Source organism: Phyllobates terribilis, unplaced genomic scaffold (assembly GCF_046119375.1).
Source record: "Phyllobates terribilis strain yellow unplaced genomic scaffold, ASM4611937v1 Scaffold_3__8_contigs__length_932513732, whole genome shotgun sequence".
In the NCBI taxonomy this organism is placed as follows: Eukaryota; Metazoa; Chordata; class Amphibia; order Anura; family Dendrobatidae; genus Phyllobates; species Phyllobates terribilis.
Window position 1 is genome coordinate 347,425,593 of NW_027362763.1, and position 15,240 is coordinate 347,440,832.

A 15,240-nucleotide genomic window follows, 5' to 3' on the forward strand; every position below is an offset into this window, starting at 1 on the left:
GTCTTCTCATGATGTCATCATTTTTGAAAAAAGTATTGGCTGTTCCACTAGGCAAATCAAAGAGAAAAAAGATATTACATTGGTATATTTTGAATAATATTTACCTGTCTGGATTTTCTGTAAAATGCCATTATACATGCAGAACCTCAGCATTTCTTATTTCAGCTAAATATATAAGGTAATTGCACTTGTTGAGACCATGTAATAACCATATGTAGCTAATAATGCTTTGGGAATGAATTTGAAAAAAATATACCGTACCGTAAATTTTAGAAGAAAGTGGGGGGTGCATCTTATAGACCGAATGTATATTTGTTGCTGTGGCTGTGGATGGGTGGGGTGGAGAAGTGGCGGAGAAGTGGGGCACAAAAGATAGGAACCAGCAGTTTAAGCTTTTGCGTGTGCCTGCTGTTAAAAGAAAATGAATATTCACTACTCCCCATGCTCATGGACGCATGGCAGTGACGTCATGCGCGGCTGACATGCTGAGATCAGCTGCTGGCAGAAGAACAGGATGCAGCGCTGAAGCAGAGGGAAAGAAGGGGAGTAGAATCCTTTTATTTTTTTTGTGTGCACGGTGATGGGGATGGGAATGCCATGTATACTAGGATGGGGTGCTATGCGTAGAAGGATGTGGGTGCCATGCATACCAGGATGGGGGTGCAAATCATACCAGGATGGGGGTGCCATGCATTCCAGGTTAGGGGTGCCATGCATACCAGGATGCAGATGCCATGCATACCAGGCTGGGGTTGCCATGCATACCAGTATGGAGATGGAGGTGCCATGCATACCATGATGAGGGAGCCATGCATACCAGGATGGGGATGAGGTGCCATGCATACCAGGATGGGGGACAATGTATACCAGGATGGGAATGGGGGCCACGTATAACAGGAAGGGGGGCCATATATACCAGGATGGGGGCATATATATACCAGGATGGGGGAAATAGATACAGAATTGGGAGACATTAACCTCATAGCAGTGTCAGCAGCAGACCCCCTCCCCTATAAAAGTTCATCATGAATACATTTTTGCTTTCATTTTTATTTCTATTTTCCTCCTGAAAAACCTAGGTGCGTCTTATGGTCGGGTGCGTCTTACAGTCCGAAAAATACATGGATCACAGAAGTTCGAAGATTGACCAAGCTACCTACCATCGCAGCATTGTGACGATATTTATCTGCAGATTAACCCTATTTCTGCAGGTGAATAGTGATTTGCAAGGTGACAGGTTCTCTTTAATACAGTATTAAAAATGTTACAAAGTTGTAGATGACACTGTAAATCCTTATCCTGGCATGTCAGGCATGCCACTCTGTACAAAGAGATATGTTACCCATTATACCCCAGTCAGAGGCCTCTCATACAACCAAATCATATCTCTTGCTTTGCATTGAGGAGGGGCAATACCCCAAACACTTGTCTGCAAATAGAGATTCTGGTTTGACTTTAATCCTAAGTAATGTGGCAGGGCTCATTAAAGGGTCGATATTGACTTTTAGAATTACTACTTCCAGGAGATGGCACTGGAGTTCAATTCCTTCTTTTCTCTGAAGTGGCAATTTGCATATTTAATTTCCCAGAAGAGCATTGCATGGTCTATAAGTCTCCTTATACTGGCATTTCAAGCATGTCACTCTCTACAAGGAGAGACATTACCCATTAGACCACAGTAAACCCTTCTAACTTAGTTGGTTAGAAACAGATAAAGTATTTTATATAATATTTTTTGTTACCTGGAATATCCAATGACCACTTCAGAAAGGCGACTTGTCACATCCCAGTTCATATTGCCTTCTTTGTACAGCATCAGGATGTATGAAACAAACCCATCAGTAGTCAATACCGCCTGGTATGTGTTAGTCTGAACAAATTTAAAATATGGAATAGTTATTCACATAATAAGATAATCTTTGTAAACGATGAGCTTTTTAACCAAAAATGTATATTATTTAGAGTGAAAAAAATTAAGAAGCTTTATTCTCGATACAATGAAAACATAAATACTTATATGGAGGAAATAAATTTAGTAACCATAAACTATAAATATCTGGATAGAATTCATCTGGAGATCTTTGTATTGACCTGGTGATCATCGTCCTTTGCTGGATATGCAGGTACATTTTCCCAGGTGATCTTCAGCGTCCATTGAGCTGTGTATGACGTGTTCATATAGCTCCTGATCATGTCCTCCACTTCTGTTATAAAGCTTTCCTCTGCTGAGGCGCTCTTGATGTACTCCTGTTGTTTTAGGCATTTGGAGACATTTATTATAATATTGTTTATAATATAGAAACATATATACGGTAGCATGCCCTTTACACTATAGTATGTACAAGAACATTATTATTTATTCTACAAATTTTAGAACATGCACAAGTCCAAGTACCACAATGGAAGGAACAGGTATAATGCTGAAACCTGGCATCAAATGTTTTATTTAACCATGATATTACAACATCTATAGGGAGTTATCACATAATGAAAACCTATCACACATAACAATAGTGCTTTTACCTTGTAATAAGTGTTTCCCATATTTTTGGAGAAATCCGCATCATCCCAAAAAATAGCAATTGTCGCCACTTTATAATCCACAGTAAACCCATTGGTTGGTGGATTAGTATAAGAGAAGATGCTATTTCTGGACACTGGAAAGATTATCTGTCCATTGTCTGTGTACTAGAAAAATGAAAAACCACAAGTCAAAATCGAATACATCTATATACCGAACATATTTTCTAATGATGCGACAAGTATATGTGTCTGTCAATAAAGTGGAATGATCGTAATACCATTGATTTTATTTATTTTACAACTTTTAGGTCCTTATTCAGTACCAGTATTTGTATCATTAGATGGAATATGTCAGCAGGTTTTTGAAATGTAATCTGAGAGCAGCATGATATAGGGGCAGAGAACCTAATTCCAGAAGTGTTCACTTAATGGGCTGCTTGGTGTAGTTTTGAGAAAATCCCTGTTTTTGTGTTGTAGATGTAGCAGTGCTCAGAAAGCTGAGCTGTATATAACCCCAGCCACACCCCTAATTGTCAGCTTCCAATCAGTGATGGGGGCGGGGTTACACAGATTAGCCTGTTAGCCTGACTGGCCTGCACATTAGACCTAGTGCTGTAGTCAGTGGCGTACCCCCAATGGCGGCAGGCCACGGAACTGATATGGGGCCCTGAAGGATGAGGGGGCCCACCGGCGCAGTGTCCTGTGTTTTTAGCTGTGCTGTGTGTCTCTAATGTAAGCGCCACCGTGTACCACTCTCCTCGCTGCAGCCTTCTCCTAATCTTCCTTCCTGCTGGTCTGCTCTGCTGCCAGCTGAACTCTGCCTCGATTTGCATAGGCACGCCACGCTTCTTGGCTGATGTAGCTTTCCAGACAGAGCAGCAGTATGCAGGGCCCGGACAGAAGCAGTGAGGAAGCCATTAGCATTAGCACTGCACATCCATGTGACTCGGCTCGGCTGTTGGAATGTGAGCCATCCAGTCCCAGAGCTACTACTACTGAACTGTCTGAGCACTGTCTGCCTGGAGAAATGCAAGCCGGTGTTTTTTTTTAATGTGTCCCCTTGCCAGTCTGACTGTCACTTCTGCAGTTTGCACCTTACAAAGGGCTGAGGAGGGTGAGGGGGAAATTTCTGCCTGCTGCAGCCCTGCACACAATTTGGAGGGTGGTGGAGGGGGTTAAATAGTGGCTGGTTGCTGCTGCACAGTTACAGTACACATTACAGGGGGGGTTAAATGGTCTGCCTGTACACAATTTGCACATTACAGTGTGGAGGAGGGGGTGAACAGGGCCGGCGTCAGCACCAGCTCCCCTAGCATCTCTTCTCTGCAGGACTGCCGACGCTGCTTGATTGCTGTCAATTCACCAGATAATCCATGGCTACTCGCAGTGAGCCTTGTGGTTGTGTCTGGTAGTAATGACGTGGAAGAGGTAATACTTCACTGTTAATTGTGCTTGCGTGTCACCCTGGCCCTGTCATTACTAGAAGACACAGCTGCACAGCGCACTGCTCGCCACCATGTCTGTTGAAGTGACCGCACTCAAACAACACCGGCGGTCCAGCTGGGGGAGCGGCCTGAGCATCGACGGCGAGGGGGCCCATCTGATGGTCCAGGGCCATGTCTGTGCCCCTTTATCTCCCAATCCTGGTATGCATGGCCTCCTTATCCCCCAGCAATCCTGGTACAGTACAGACCAAAAGTTTGGACACACCTTCTCATTTAAAGATTTTTCTGTATTTTCATGACTTTGAAAATTGTACATTCACACTGAAGGCATCAAAACTATGAATTAACACATGTGGAATTATATACTTAACAAAAAGTGTGAAACAACTGAAAATATGTCTTATATTCTAGGTTCTTCAAAGTAGCCACCTTTTGCTTTGATGACTACTTTGCACACTCTTGGCATTCTCTTAATGAGCTTCAAGAGGTAGTCACCGGAAATGGTCATCCAACAATCTTGAAGGAGTTCCCAGAGATGCTTAGCACTTGTTGGCTCTTTTGCCTTCACTCTGCGGTCCAGCTCACCCCAAACCATCTCGATTGGGTTCAGGTCTGGTGACTGTGGAGGCCAGGTCATCTGGCGTAGCACCCCATCACTCTCCTTCTTGGTCAAATAGCCCTTACACAGCCTGGAGGTGTGTTTGGGGTCATTGTCCTGTTGAAAAATAAATGCTGGTCCAACTAAACGCAAACCGAATGGAATAGCATGCCGCTGCAAGATGCTGTGGTAGCCATGCTGGTTCAGTATGCCTTCAATTTTGAATAAATCCCCAGCAGTGTCACCAGCAAAGCACCCCCACACCATCACACCTCCTCCTCCATGCTTCACAGTGGGAACCAGGCATGTAGAGTCCATCCGTTCACCTTTTCTGCGTCGCACAAAGACACGGTGGTTGGAACCAATGATCTCAAATTTGGACTCATCAGACGAAAGCACAGATTTCCACTGGTCTAATGTCCATTCCTTGTGTTCCTTAGCCCAAACAAGTCTCTTCTGCTTGTTGTCTGTCCTTAGCAGTGGTTTCCTAGCAGCTATTTTACCATGTAGGCCTGCTGCACAAAGTCTCCTCTAAAAAGTTGTTGAAGAGATGTGTCTGCTGCTAGAACTCTGTGTGGCATTGACCTGGTCTCTAATCTGAACTGCTGTTAACCTGCGATTTCTGAGGCTGGTGACTCGGATAAACTTATCCTCAGAAGCAGAGGTGACTCTTGGTCTTCCTTTCCTGGGGCAGTCCTCATGTGAGCCAGTTTCTTTGTAGCGCTTGATGGTTTTTGCGACTGCACTTGGGGACACTTTCAAAGTTTGCCCAATTTTTCGGACTGACTGACCTTCATTTCTTAAAGTAATGATGGCCACTCGTTTTTCTTTACTTAGCTGCTTTTTTCTTGCCATAATTCAAATTCTAACAGTCTATTCAGTAGGACTATCAGCTGTGTATCCACCTGACTTCTGCACAACACAACTGATGGTCTCAACCCCATTTATAAGGCAAGAAATCCCACTTATTAAACCTGACAGGGCACACCAGTGAAGTGAAAACCATTTCCGGTGACTACCTCTTGAAGCTCATCAAGAGAATGCCAAGAGTGTGCAAAGCAGTCATCAAAGCAAAAGGTGGCTACTTTGAAGAACCTAGAATATAAGACATATTTTCAGTTGTTTCACACTTTTTTGTTAAGTATATAATTCCACATGTGTTAATTCATAGTTTTGATGCCTTCAGTGTGAATGTACAATTTTCATAGTCATGAAAATACAGAAAAATCTTTAAATGAGAAGGTGTGTGCAAACTTTTGGTCTGTACTGTATGTATGGTACCGCTCATCCCCCAATCCTGGTATGTATGGCACCCCTCATCCCCCAATCCTAATATGCATGGCACCATCACCGCACACATAAAAAAATAAACACTTATACTCACCTTCCTTTTTCACCTCTGCTGCAGTGCTTCATCCTGTCTGCTGCAGCAGCTTATGTCAGCATCTGAGCAGTGCACGGCATCACAGCCATGCGCTCTCAGATGCTGATGTGAGCTGCTGCTGCCGGCATATTCATTCCTCTCCACGCCGGGACTATGGGCGTAGAGAAGAGTGAATATGCATTCTCTTTAGTAGTGGGCAATGTCAGCTGGAGCCGCGGCTCAGCTCTCCTCCGTGCCCGCTAGTAAAGAGAATGCATATTTAACTTCGCCCATGGGAGTGGGGAAGAGGGAATATTCATTTCCCTTTATCAGCAGGCACACGTGGTAGCTGCAGCAGCGGCTACTGTCTGTGCACCGCTCCTCCGCCGCAACCTGCTCCCTCCGCCACCGAAACCTCCCTCCCCCCAACTATCCCCCAACGGAATCTCTATATAAGTGGTTATATGCCCGAGTATAAGCCGAGGGGGGCATTTTCAGCACAAAAATGTGCTGAAAAACTCGGCTTATACTCGAGTATATACGGTATTTAGTTTCATCTTTTATTATGTATAACACCCTCGCTTATTACATACCATCCTCTCTAGCTCTAGGGGGTTACAGTTGGTGGATCATACTGTGTTGGAGTAACCATACTTTGCCCTGGGAGGTGAAGTGGGATAAAGTAGGGTGATTATACTGTACATGTGGAGGAATTCACCATGGGGGTATCATACTGTGTTTGGGGGACACTTTTGTTGGCATCATACTTTTTGGGGCAATGAAAAAGGAATCTGAGACTTCAGCAGGAGGAAAATTACTATGTAAAGGATGGAAAGTTGTGAGATCTGCTCTTCTGTGACCCCGACAATTATTTACATTTTTTTTGGGGGGGGGGGAGCCCAATTAGAACTTCTCCTATGGGGCCCCATGATTCCTATGTACGCCCCTGGCTGCAGTGTTAATCTCCTGCTGATAAAACAGCCTAACAAGTGACACATCCCTGGAATCAGGATCTCCGCCCCTATATTATTGTAACATACCTGGCGGCGTCCTTGCATAGTGGTCCATCTCCCACTGTGCAAGAGCGCGCACTTGATCTCCAGTCCAGGGTGTCTCTCTGGCTTCCCTCCATGCTGTCTGTTTGCTTCTGTGTCTGCTGCTTAAGGGCGGCGCCCGATCACTTCCTACTTTTTGTACCTGCTGCAGGCACACCCTTTGTGCGTCCTCAGCCTATTGCTGTCTGTCACCTGGTATTTAAACCAGCTGCCCCATTAACCCATGCCTGAGCATCTTGCCCTGTCAGTTGGCTTTTGTCTCTGACATGCCAGGTCCTGTCTGTTACCTGTCTTGCAGTATCTGTTCCCATGTCTGTACTGTGTCCTATCTGTGTACCTTAACCTGCAGTCTGTACTCGTTCCTTGCCTGTTCGTTCCGCCTTCCTGGAGGCTGTATTTCCAGGCCAGTCTGAACACGCTCCTTGCCTGTTCGTCCCGCCTCTCTGGGGGCCGTATTCCCAGACCGGCTCCTGTATCCCGCTGCAGTGTCGGTCTCCTCCGTACACTCAGTTCCAGTCTGAACTCTCTCCTATCTTTTACCTGTTTTTTCTCTATGTCCGTTCCTTTCCTTTTTCTGCAGAGTCTGAACTCGTACCTACTCCTGCTCGTTGTCACTGTACTTCCGTTTGTGAGTTTGTGGTCCACTCGCTACTTCTCTGCAAGTACCCTGTGGGTATCTGGTTCTGCCTTTCCCTTCTAGTCTGTTCCGTCTGAACAGAGCCCTGTTCCCTCCGCATCTGCGGTTTTCGCTCTGCTCTGCTCTGTCCACCGCGTCTGCGGTTTTCGCTTTGCAGCTCTGTCCGCCGCGTCTGCGGCTTTCGCCTTGCTCAGCTCTGTCCACCGCGTCTGCGGTTTTCGCTTTGCTCAGCTCTGTCCACCGCGTCTGCGGTTTTCGCTTTGCTCAGCTCTGTCCACCGCGTCTGCGGTTTTCGCTTTGCTCAGCTCTGTCCACCGCGTCTGCGGTTTTCGCTTTGCTCAGCTCTGTCCACCGCGTCTGCGGTTTTCGCTTTGCTCAGCTCTGTCCACCGCGTCTGCGGTTTTCGCTTTGCTCAGCTCTGTCCACCGCGTCTGCGGTTTTCGCTTTGCTCAGCTCTGTCCACCGCGTCTGCGGTTTTCGCTTTGCTCAGCTCTGTCCACCGCGTCTGCGGTTTTCGCTTTGCTCAGCTCTGTCCACCGCGTCTGCGGTTTTCGCTTTGCTCAGCTCTGTCCACCGCGTCTGCGGTTTTCGCTTTGCTCAGCTCTGTCCACCGCGTCTGCGGTTTTCGCTTTGCTCAGCTCTGTCCACCGCGTCTGCAGTTTTCGCTTTGCTCAGCTCTGTCTACCGCGTCTGCGGTTTCGAATTTGTCTCCCAGTCTGTACTGGACCCTACCCAGCCTGTGCTCTAGTCTGCCTGTTCCTGTATTCCCCGGTGTGGGTCAACAGCCGTGTCCGGAGTCTGACCTGGAGTAGACCCTGGTTCCTCTGCTCGGTTCCTCCCTGGTGCACTGGCGTCGTATGCCGTCGTGCGACCTTGGTCGGATCGGGCAGATACTTAGTTACGCCCCTCCAGGCACTCTCCGGTTCATGGCACAGTGGAATCACTACATAAACACGCACACGCCAGTCAGTCCGGGCGTGTGCATTACAGCATGCTCAGGCCATGGTTCCCGTTGAGCCCCGCGGCCTTCGCTCTCTGAGAAGTTTTCCAGCAAATATATGCATTAAAATAAATAAATAATTTTTTTTTTTTTTTTCCTTTAGCTGAGTTTCAGGCGAATTACGCACCCGTCCAGATGAATCTATCTGCTCTCGTTCCTGCGGATCCGCTACGTTATTATGGGGATCCAAGAGAAAGTCGTGCATTTGTGGAGCAATGCATGCTACACTTCAAGTTCTACCCTCTATGTTTTCCCACCGATCGGGTTAAGGTGGCATTCATTATGTCTTACCTGGCGGGTGATGCCTTGGAATGGATCAACCCCCTATATGAAACACAGGATCCGATCCTCCTGGACCTAATGGCCTTCCTGGTGGCCTTTCTAATGGTCTTCGATGATCCTAACCCGGAGGCTCCTGCTGAGGCTTCACTTCCCAATATCCCGGAGCAGCCCCAATGGGTAATGTGTGTGGGTAGCGCAATAGTCCTCCAGCCCAATGAGACTACTGCCCACCCAGAATCCTCACAGGGTGACTACGCTTTCCGGAATACTTCTCCCAACCTCAAGAGGCAGTCCAGACGTGCTAGGCGTAGAGGCAAGCCGTCACGCCAGGGTCTGTCCTCCCTGAGACCTCCTGACCCCAACCTTGAAGTCCCTACTGAAGCTTCATCTCCCTGTATCCCGGAGAAGCCCCAACGGGTAATGTGCGTGGGTAGTGCACCAGTTCTCCTGCCCGAAGAGACTTCTGCCCATCCAGACTCCACACAGGAGAACTTCCTGCACCCGGCATCAGATGCTTCACCTACTTTAACCGGTGTGCATGTCCAAGGATGCTCCAAAGCTGTGGTTACCTCAGAGTCTGTGCACCTCTACTACCTGGCGGAGGACCCCCTGTTGCCTCCTGAATCCTCCGGGATACCACTCGATGACAAATGGAGAGAGACTTCTCTACACCCGGTACTCGATACTTTGTCCGCTTCGTCCTGTGAGCCTGACAATGGGTACCCCAAAGTGGTAGTTACCTCCGAGTCTCTACACCCCTCCGACCAGGTGGAGGACCTCCAGTTGTCTCCAGAACCCTTCGGGGTGCTACCTGGTAGCGAAAGGACAGAGACTCTCCTATACTCTGTACCTGATACCTCGCTCGCTTCGTCCAGTGAGTCCAACCTAGTGTACTCTGAAGCAGAGGTTACCCATGAGTCTCTTCACCCCGCCGACCTGGCGGAGGACCTCCAGTTGTCTCCTGAGCCCTTCGGGGTGCTACCTGGTAGCGAAAGGACAGAGACTCTCCTATACTCCGTACCTGATACCTTGCTCGCTTCGTCCAGTGATTCCCACCTAGTGTACTCCGAAGCAGAGGTTACTCCCGAGTCTCTACATCCCTCCGACCAGGCGGAGGACCTCCAGTTGTCTCTAGAACCCTTCGGGGTGCCACCTGGTGGTGAATGGACAGAGCCTTTCCTATATCCTGGATCTGATACCTCGCTTGCTTCGTCCAGTGAGTCCGACCTAGTGTACTCTGAAGCAGAGGTTACCCATGAGTCTCTACACCCCTCTGACCAGGCGGAGGACCTCCAGTTGTCTCCAGAACCCTTCGGTGTGCCACCTGGTGGTGAATGGACAGAGACTTTCCAATACTCGGTACCCGATACCTCACCTGCTTCGTCCAGTGAGTCCGACCTAGTGTACTCTGAAGCAGATGTTTTCCCCGAGCCTCTGCACTCTTCTGACCCGGCAGAGGACCTCCAGTTGTTTCCTGACTCCTCCGGGGTACCACCAGATAACAAAGAGACAGTGACTTTTTTTCACCCTGTACCTGATAACCTGTCTATTTCTTCCTGTGAATTTGACAAGATGTACCTCGAAGCAGAGGTTATCCCCGAGTCTCTACACCCCTCTGACCAGGCAGAGGACCTCCAGTTGTCTCCTGAACCCTTCGGGGTGCTACCTGATAACGAATGGACAGGTACTCTTCTATATTCGGTACCTGATACCTCGCCCGCTTCATCCAGCGAGTCCGACCTAGTGTACTCCGAAGCAGAGGTTACCCCCGAGTCTCTGCACTATTCCGACCCGGCGGAGGACCCCCAGTTGTTTTCTGAATCCTCCTGGGTACCACCAGATAACAAGGTAACAGGGACTTTTCTACACCTTGTACCTGATACCTCGCCCATTTCATCCTGTGAGTTTGACAAGATGTACCCCGAAGCAGAGGTTACCCCCGAGTCTCTGCACTCCTTCAACCCGGCGGAGGACTTCCAGTTGTCTCCTGAACCCTCTGGGGTGCTACCTGATAATAAGTGGAGAGAGACTTCCCTGTGTGCTGTTCCTGGTACTCCACCTGTTTCGTCTGTTGCTGAGGATGGCTGGATAGGAGGTAGCATCCTAGCTACCCAGATGAGACCAGTTTCTCCAGTGGACAGTGGAAGTGATCTCCTTGAAGTAAAGGATTGGCCCTCAAATTCCCTGCGGAACATTCTGGCAGGCCTGAAGAAGAGGGGGCGTAAGGGGGGGTACTGTAACATACCTGGCGGCGTCCTTGCATAGTGGTCCATCTCCCACTGTGCAAGAGCGCGCACTTGATCTCCAGTCCAGGGTGTCTCTCTGGCTTCCCTCCATGCTGTCTGTTTGCTTCTGTGTCTGCTGCTTAAGGGCGGCGCCCGATCACTTCCTGCTTTTTGTACCTGCTGCAGGCACACCCTTTGTGCGTTCTCAGCCTATTGCTGTCTGTCACCTGGTATTTAAACCAGCTGCCCCATTAACCCATGCCTGAGCATCTTGCCCTGTCAGTTGGCTTTTGTCTCTGACATGCCAGGTCCTGTCTGTTACCTGTCTTGCAGTATCTGTTCCCATGTCTGTACTGTGTCCTATCTGTGTACCTTAACCTGCAGTCTGTACTCGTTCCTTGCCTGTTCGTTCCGCCTTCCTGGAGGCTGTATTTCCAGGCCAGTCTGAACACGCTCCTTGCCTGTTCGTCCCGCCTCTCTGGGGGCCGTATTCCCAGACCCGCTCCTCTATCCCGCTGCAGTGTCGGTCTCCTCCGTACACTCAGTTCCAGTCTGAACTCTCTCCTATCTTTTACCTGTTTTTTCTCTATGTCCGTTCCTTTCCTTTTTCTGCAGAGTCTGAACTCGTACCTACTCCTGCTCGTTGTCACTGTACTTCCGTTTGTGAGTTTGTGGTCCACTCGCTACTTCTCTGCAAGTACCCTGTGGGTATCTGGTTCTGCCTTTCCCTTCTAGTCTGTTCCGTGTGAACAGAGCCCTGTTCCCTCCGCATCTGCGGTTTTCGCTTTGCTCTGCTCTGTCCACCGCGTCTGCGGTTTTCGCTTTGCAGCTCTGTCCGCTGCGTCTGCGGTTTTCGCCTTGCTCAGCTCTGTCCACCGCGTCTGCGGTTTTCGCTTTGCTCAGCTCTGTCCACCGCGTCTGCGGTTTTCGCTTTGCTCAGCTCTGTCCACCGCGTCTGCGGTTTTCGCTTTGCTCAGCTCTGTCCACCGCGTCTGCGGTTTTCGCTTTGCTCAGCTCTGTCCACCGCGTCTGCGGTTTTTGCTTTGCTCAGCTCTGTCCACCGCGTCTGCGGTTTTCGCTTTGCTCAGCTCTGTCCACCGCGTCTGCGGTTTTCGCTTTGCTCAGCTCTGTCCACCGCGTCTGCGGTTTTCGCTTTGCTCAGCTCTGTCCACCGCGTCTGCGGTTTTCGCTTTGCTCAGCTCTGTCCACCGCGTCTGCGGTTTTCGCTTTGCTCAGCTCTGTCCACCGCGTCTGCGGTTTTCGCTTTGCTCAGCTCTGTCCACCGCGTCTGCGGTTTTCGCTTTGCTCAGCTCTGTCTACCGCGTCTGCGGTTTCGAATTTGTCTCCCAGTCTGTACTGGACCCTACCCAGCCTGTGCTCTAGTCTGCCTGTTCCTGTATTCCCCGGTGTGGGTCAACAGCCGTGTCCGGAGTCTGACCTGGAGTAGACCCTGGTTCCTCTGCTCGGTTCCTCCCTGGTGCACTGGCGTCGTATGCCGTCGTGCGACCTTGGTCGGATCGGGCAGATACTTAGTTACGCCCCTCCAAGCACTCTCCGGTTCATGGCACAGTGGAATCACTACATAAACACGCACACGCCAGTCAGTCCGGGCGTGTGCATTACAATTATGTTGCTCTCAGATTAAATAGCAAAAAGCTGCTGTCATATTATTGGTAAAATTATTGTTCAGTCTTGAAGATCCTTAGGAAAAAGGAAATTTTGAGAAGCAGGGATGGTTTAAGGGGGTGATAAATTGGTCAATTTCCTTAGGCTCACAATTATGATGGCCCTGCAGGATGGGAACCGCATAATCAAAATAAAGCCAGAAATATCATGTCGATTCAAAGTGCAGATTATTTGGATGCAGCATTTGGACTCTATGGTTTTATTATGTACATTGTATACTAAATGGTTTTTCAAATGTAGCAACCACAAATTTGACTCTGGTCGCATGCTGAAACTATAGCGCATTGACACTCATTCATAGTGAATAGGGAAGGCTACACAAAAAGAAAAGAGCGCCCTAACGTGATGTGCTATTAGCAAGGCTCGCCAGCCGTCACATTGGATTTTGCTACATCTATGTGTGAACAGGGCTTCTGTCAGCTGACTGTATGCACAATAAGGCCAGATGGGGAGCTTAGTCTGGGAAAAGCCACAAGAAGCCACCTATTGAGGTGGACATGTCAAATATTTCTCAACACTTTACCCTTGTAATCTAAACCTATGAAAACATGGCCTTCATGAGTATAGCAACTAATTAACTGCAGCTTTCATTTTTTCAGAGCAGATAAATGAAGCTGAGCTCTGATTTATTGCTATAGAACATAAGACCAAAGCTTCTGTTAGAAAGGAATGATGTCGCTCTTTATACCATGTACAGTGTCTGAGAGGGGACAAAAATTGCACATTAAATTAAAGAATACTATTGAGAAGTGTAATGGACTTACCTCAGACCCTGCACTACATACAGCGTATTGGTTTTGCCATGCATATCCCTTTAAAGCTAGAATTTTGCAAGAGATGACCATTAATAGTTTGTGAATGTGAGCGTACTTACATAAAGAAAACGTCTCAGTTGGTTCCCAAAGGGGAATCCCATCACTGGTTGGAAGAGAGGAGAGGTGAAATCTGTTCTTCTCTGAACGTAAGGTATATCACCAGCACTTTCTCCATAGGCAAACAGCGAAACAGCTGGAACATAAAATGCAGAAGTATTAAAGGAATTGTCTGAGAGTAGTAAAATAGGTCTGCTTATTTCCAGAGAGTGTGCTACGCTTGTCCATGGGCTGGCTAAGCTATTGCAGCTCTGTGAATAGAGCTGAACTGCAGTATCATACATGGTCTATGTTTTCTGAAAAAATACTTTTTTAATTTTCAGATGAGCCCTTTAAGAGTATGTTTAATTTATAACAATACTTAAGATACAGCCATCTCAAAATCCCTTACCTCTTCTGCTCGTAGTGGTCACTGAAGATGTAAGTGTGCTGCTTCTCATAGATGTTCCAAGCAAAGAAGATTTCTCACTTGTGTGAGTTATAATATGAGCAGAAACTGTTGACACCATTTCTCCCACAGTTGTCGGAAGGGATACTCGAGCTTCTGTCTGTGCATTAGTATCCATTTGATTATACGTAGTTTTGTGTTGAGTGCTGGTTAGCGTTTTATTGGTCTCATTGGATGCTTCAGATGTAGTCACTGAGTAGACAGATCGGGGTGTATGACTATCAGCTGTAGATGATGAACTTCTCTCCACTGATGAGTTGGTTAAAGTCTGCAAAGGTTCAATGGTCTGGAAGGCAAAATGGTTGGTAGTTGAAGGGAGAAGATTAGTGGAAACATTAAACTTTCTGTTTGCACTTATTTCTGAAGTTGGAAGATTTGTTGTGTTTTCTTTTTCATAATTGCCAGTCGATGTTGTTTTTAAGGAATATTTCTTGTAACTAGTTGCGGTACTGGCCACAGTGTTGATAAGAGTCTCTTTAGAAGATACTCTCTGTGCTAAAGTGGTAACATTGACTGCAGGATAGGACTCTCGCGTCGTCACAGATTTCATGTAGCTGGAAGGTATCGCAGTGCTGTTAGAAAGTCCTGAGATTGTGTCTTCTGGCTTCTTAGTGTTTACAGTCACATGTGTATTACTTGTTTGCTTACTTATTTCATCTGAATATGTTACATCTTGGCCTTTGATAATTACTTCTGCTGAGTGTATCGTTTCCAATGAGTAGGTCACCCTTGGTAAACTAATTGTTGATGCTTTTGAGAATGTTTCATTTGATGTCCTAATTATAGTTTCCTGTGCGATAGTAATATTTGGCTTTGTATTTATCACTTCTTCTGGGTATGTTTGTGTTCTTAATATTTCTTCTGAAAATGTACCATATGGACTTATTATAACATTGGAATTTGTTACAGGTATATCGTTACTCAATGTAACATATGATGTTTCATTTGAAGTTGTTGATGTTCCTATAGGATGTACAACTTTTTGGCCATTGCTTGTTTCCTCTTTTATAACATGAGCCTTCTTAGTAGTTGTTTCTCTGGTTTCTGTACTTTGAGTGCTTTTTGCTTGTGAATGTGTAATTTCTGCCCATACACTCTTTGATGCT